This window comes from Helianthus annuus, chromosome 4, assembly GCF_002127325.2.
Source record: "Helianthus annuus cultivar XRQ/B chromosome 4, HanXRQr2.0-SUNRISE, whole genome shotgun sequence".
Lineage (NCBI taxonomy): Eukaryota > Viridiplantae > Streptophyta > Magnoliopsida > Asterales > Asteraceae > Helianthus > Helianthus annuus.
The window spans coordinates 184,918,118-184,923,925 of NC_035436.2; the positions used below are offsets into that span (position 1 = coordinate 184,918,118).

The window sequence follows — 5,808 nt, forward strand, 5'->3', positions numbered from 1 at the left end:
GCGTGCGGGTTCAACGTTTTTCATCTATTGTGTGACCATTGGTCTGTCGCAACGTGCGAGTCAGAGAGATTGACTTAATTATTTTTTTCTCGATTTTACACACAGGCTCGTGGTCATGTGAGAAACATTTTCCTTTCATCTAACATGATATATAACTAATGAATCCCCCGCCGCATTGCGGCGGGTACGTGTCATTCTCTGGTAATTTCTCATCCTTATTTTTCTCTAAAGTTTCAATCTTTGGCAACTTAAGTCTAAAGATTCAATCTTTGGTATTTTAACCCCTTTGATAAATTTTATTTTTCACTTCTAATTCAAAAGTTTTCATCTTTTGCAATTTAACCCCTTTAATTTTTTTTTTACTTTCAACCCTAACCTTTTCATCTTTTACAGTTTAATCTCAACACTTTTTTTTTACTTTCAACTTTGGTCACTTATATACTTTTCATCTTTCATAAGTTCTCCATTTAACGTGTCACTCTAAATTTCCGAGTTAACATACCGCAACGTGCGTGTGGGGTTCAACGTTTTTTCATCTATTGCGTGTCTATTGGTCTGTCGCAACATGCGAGTCAGATATCGACTTAGTTATTTTTTCTCGATTTTACACAGAGGCTCGTGGTCATGTGAGAAACATTTGTCTTTCATCTAACATGATATTTAACTAATGAATCCCCCGCCGCATTGCGGCTGGTACGTGTTATTCTCTCGTAATTTCTCATCCTTGTTTTTCTCTAAAGTTTCAATCTTTGGCAACTTAAGTCTAAAGTTTCAATCATTGGTATTTAACCCCTTTGATAAATTTTATTTTTCACTTCTAATTCAAAAGTTTTCATATTTTGCAGAGTAAATTACAAGTTTTGTCCTTTATGTTTACATCAAATTTCAGACGTTGTCCTTTTGGCCAAATTAAGTTTACAGCCGGTGTCCTTTATCTTTCCAAATCTTGCACCTTTTGTCCTTTAAGCCAAACCTGGTTAGAAATCTCAGTTGAAAAATGTCATGTGCAATGCACATGAGGGTAAAATGGTAATTTCCCTCTCAACCTGGTTAGACCTGCTCCTCCATTGATTTTTACTTGCCTTTTCATCCTCAAGTTCAATTACACCATTATCAACAACAAAATTCGATTTTAATTCAGATAACAATTCCTCATAATCTCCGTTGGAAGATGAAGCAAGTCGTTTTTCATCCCAAATCGGAACCCTAAACGCACACAGTTCTTGTTCTCTATCCCAAATCTGAACCCTAGATCCACATAGTTCTTTATCCCAAATCGAAACCCTAGAACTCGATTGACCACCGTTATACAATAAAGGGCATGTTTGGCTAAGCTTTTCAAAACAACTTATTGGTTTATTGACTTATCAAAAAGCCAATAAGTTGTTTTTGTTTTTGGCTAAGCCAAAAGTCCTTTTAGAAATGGCTTTTTGCAAAGAAGAAAAATGAGGTTTCAAGAAGTCACAATATTGTGACTTCTTGGCCAGCTTTTAACTTTTCAAACTACAAATTACCAATATACCCCTTCTTTACCCTCTTATATCTAAAAGAATGCCCATTTTAGTCATTTTACATCAATAAGCTAATCCAAACACTTTTTTTAAAAAACTCCTTTTTCAAAAAGTCCTTTTCCCAAAAGTCCTTTTCCAAAAGTCATTTTTAACTATAATAAGCTTTAGCCAAACATGCCCAAAGTTGAAGATAACATTGTTGTAATGAAGCTGAAAACATAAGAGTGGCCGGAATCTAGCCGAAGAAGATGATCTGAGAAAAGAAGATGATCTGAGATCGAATAACGTTATTGTAACAGAAGAGGATAAAGATTGTTTGAAGATTGATGAAGAAAGAAGAGAAGAAAAAATGTGAAATTATGACCACTGTGAGTTAATTTAAAAAAATAAGAACCAATAACCTAATAGAATGCCAAATTAGTTCAATATGTATCCTGAAATGTTAAATGTCTGAAGGGCAAAATACCATACCAAACTGAAAGATTAGAATAAATAGGATAAGAATTTATGTGAAGTGATATACCTTTTCTTTTGTTCTTCATCTTCAACTAGGTTGCTGCCATATGCCGCGCGTTGCGGCGGCATCACTTAAGTTGTTTGTAGCATGTGGAATTATAGCAGTTAACAATCTATATTTGTAGGATTTTAATTGAGATTATTACAAACTTCACGTACCAGAAGATAATTAAAAGGAAAAAAAAAAGAAAGTAACAAATTTCCATATCAAGTACACCAACTTTGTCCTAACTACTTCCTAGTTATAAATTTCAAAAATAAACAAACATAATACATCAATGTTCATCATAAGTTTTACATGTAGCAAGCAAAGAGACATGGCAAAACGTGGTTGCTTCAATTGTCATAAACAAACATTAATTTCAAGAAACACATCCCAATTTCATATATGTAATAAACCTCAATGGTATAAAATTACCTGTTCTGAATCTTTGACCAACCATTTTCCTCTTATATTCACCCGACAACCTGTTGTACCATCGACCTGTATTAAAGAATTGACTCTAGGACCAGGTAGCCTTTGAACAAAATTAAAGTAATATCCAAAAAGATCAATATTGAAGTCATAAGATTGACGAATTAAGTTGAAATGTACAGAATGTACGAATGAAGAGCACATACATTTGGATAAGTATCAACTGGTATCTCTGACCGCAAGAATCTCTTCATGGTGTATGCACTTTGACTTTCTGGAGCTCGGTGTATGCACTTGGACTTGTTGGTGCTCCTTGCCAGTCCATTATTGTTACCGGTAGTTCACTTAACCGCTATACTGAAATGTTAAACAATTAGTAAGTTTAGAATGTTACCAAAGGGTATGGCTCAATAATCTTTGAACATTTGGATTAATATATCATTCTCATCATCTACGTGGGTGAAAAGGTCAAGGCACACTCAAGACGCAAAAAGGCTCATCTTGTCACCTAGGCGCAAATGCACAAAAAGAGGGCAAGCTTCAGAAAAAAAAATTATAAGAAACTACAAAGCAAGTAGCAACGTACCTTTCTTACTGTTAAGCAAACATGCTATGCTTAATATTCCATCTTCTATTTAAAGTAAACATCATGTTGGTTGATTGGCATTCGGATGGATGATCGTTACAGGTCAACATAATACACTGTAAACCTAGCTTTTTGTTACAAAGTGTGCAGCCTTTGTATAACCACACTATTCTTTCATTGTAATCGGCAATTGAAGCTATACAAAATTATAACATGATAACTTGAATCCTGCAAGCATTTAGTTGAATTGGATTAAGCCATTCAGAAACTTTAAAGCAAAATAAGAATAATATATTAAGAAATTTTCAAGTAAAACAATTGAAAATTGAAAGTAATAAAATCAGAAACATAAAAAAACATTATCTAGTGAACAAATATTTTGTAGTTATAATAACAAACAAAATGAGTCATCACCAAAATTGCATACACACTTAAAAAAGCAACCTCAATATCGAAACAATGCTAAAAAAATCCTAGACATGACCTCTTTACGTATCACAACCCCTGAATAATACATTTCCCCTTTTATTTGTATTGTTAACCATCTTCATGAAATGCCAATTTATCTCTGTAATAAAACCAACGTTTTCAAGATGTAATTTCCACATGTCAGAGTTTCGAACTCATAACACTTAAGATGAGCATGAATAATAAGTAATCAAACCAGATCTTCATGATGTTCTAGTATGAAATCAAGTTAGATTGCGATCTTATTTGGTCGGCCATCGTTGAGCTCAACCAAGACATTGCGAAACCTAAATGAAACAAAAAAACAAACAACGAAAAGAAGAATGAACTGAAATTTGGGAAAAAAGTAGAAACCCGCGTTGTTCTCTCTGTAACCCCTTCTGCCAATCGCAGCCCATCACTAATTACACCCTTTTACTATTCACAACGATGGTAGAAGCAAAAGGAATTCCTGCGCGACGAAAAGGTAATTAGGGTTTTCAATTTCATAGTATCATGTTTGTAAAGAAAACCAGTAAGCACCTTTTTTTCGAATAAACGGCTTTCCGGTGATGGATAAAGAGCCACTACTCTCCACAAACACAACGAAACACCACCAGTACGATGTCCTCTCCCTGAAGATAGATGGAATCTTTGAATAATAACAATAGTAATAACTCGTTTGGTTCAGATTTCGTTGAAGAGAAAGAGAGATGAGAGGTAGAGGAGGGTGTTTGTTAGCATAGAAAGAGAGAGAACGACTGACAGATGTATCAAAAAAGATGGTGAACAGTAAAAGAAAGAGACATATGTAGATTCTAGAGACATGTGGAGAAGAGGACCAAACATGTTAAAGTAAAAAAAGTTAAAGGGTCAAAGTCGGGCTCATGAATTGAGCACCGACATTGTATTTTAAGATATAGATAATTTTCATTTTACAGTGACAATTTTGCGCTCCGTAGGCCCAATACTAGGAGACTTAGCTACAGACTTAGCTACAGGAGACAATGAGGTACTCCTGCTTTTTTTTTTTTTTTGTCTTTTATGCCGCCTTGGAACTGGTGAAGGACTTTTCCGGTGACAAGAATAAGAGTGGCCGGAATCTAGCCGGAGAAGATAATCTAAGATCGAATTGTCACCGGAAAGTTATAAATGGGGAATTGAAAGGCTTGAGAGGGAAATTACCATTTTACCCTCATGTGCATTACACATAACATTTTTTAACTGAGATTTCTAACCAGGTTTGGTCTAAAGGACAAAACGTGTAAGTTTTTTAAAGGTAAAGGACACCGCCTGTAAACTTTTGGCCAAAAGGACAACGTCTGAAATTTAATGTAAACATAAAGGACAAACCTTGTAATTTACTCTATTTTGCAATTTAACCCTTTAATTTTTTTTTTACTTTCAACCCTAAGCTTTTCATCTTTTACAATTTAATCTTAACACTTTTTTTACTTTCAACTTTGGTCCCTTATATACTTTTCATCTTTCATAAGTTCTCCGTTTAACGTGTCACTCTAAATTTCCGAGTTAACACACCGCAACGTGCGTGTGGGGTTCAACGTTTTTTCATCTATTGCGTGTCTATTGGTCTGTCGCAACGTGCGAGTCAGAGATCGACTTAGTTATTTTTTTCTCGATTTTACACACAGTCTCGTGGTCATGTGAGAAACATTTAAGTCTTTCATCTAACATGATATATAACTAATGAATCCCCCGCCGCATTACGGCGGGTGGTAAATCTAGTGATACTTTAACGAAATATCATGTGTTTTTAAATTTAGTTTGCATGCAAAAAAATCATTTTCATATAATCACCATTAACTATAACAAGTTGAATGTCTTTGAACGCACATTGACCGTCACACACATAACTCATCTGCTTGATATATACAAGGATCCTAAACATTGGCGTTATGAACTCAAATCGATTTACGTTTTTTCTTAGAATTATCCATTTGAATTTAATTAATGGGGTGCTCGTGTGTTGTGACAGGAATCACAACACTTCGGTTGGTGATTTTAAGGGTGTGCACAAGTTGGTGTTCGGTTCAGTTCAGTTTTGAGTCATAACAATAACCAAAACCAAAACTTTCGATTAAGGTATTTCAAAAACCGTTGATTTTCATTTATTTAAGTTTGGTTGATCCAGGGGCGATGCTTTGAAGGGGCCGGGAGGGGCGCCCGACCCCCCAAACTTTTCGGCCAGTAGTGTTATATATATATGTAGTTTTCGTATATAATTTTTTGGGTATGTATGTTTTCAACCCCCCGGTTCTATAGAAATTTTTGGGTATATACGTTTTCGACCCCCCCGTAAAAAATTTCAAGCT

At 34.9% G+C, this 5,808-nt stretch overlaps 1 long non-coding RNA gene across 1 annotated transcript; it reads right to left on the bottom strand.

Moving 5' to 3' along the window:
• Nucleotides 1-2,263: 2,263 nt before the first annotated feature.
• LOC118491162 lies at nucleotides 2,264-3,322 on the bottom strand. The gene is made up of 3 exons (XR_004890662.1): nucleotides 3,029-3,322; nucleotides 2,649-2,799; nucleotides 2,264-2,495 (listed from the first exon to the last, which is right to left on the bottom strand). It is a non-coding gene; the product is annotated as an uncharacterized LOC118491162 (long non-coding RNA).
• Between the last annotated feature and the right edge of the window lie 2,486 nt (nucleotides 3,323-5,808).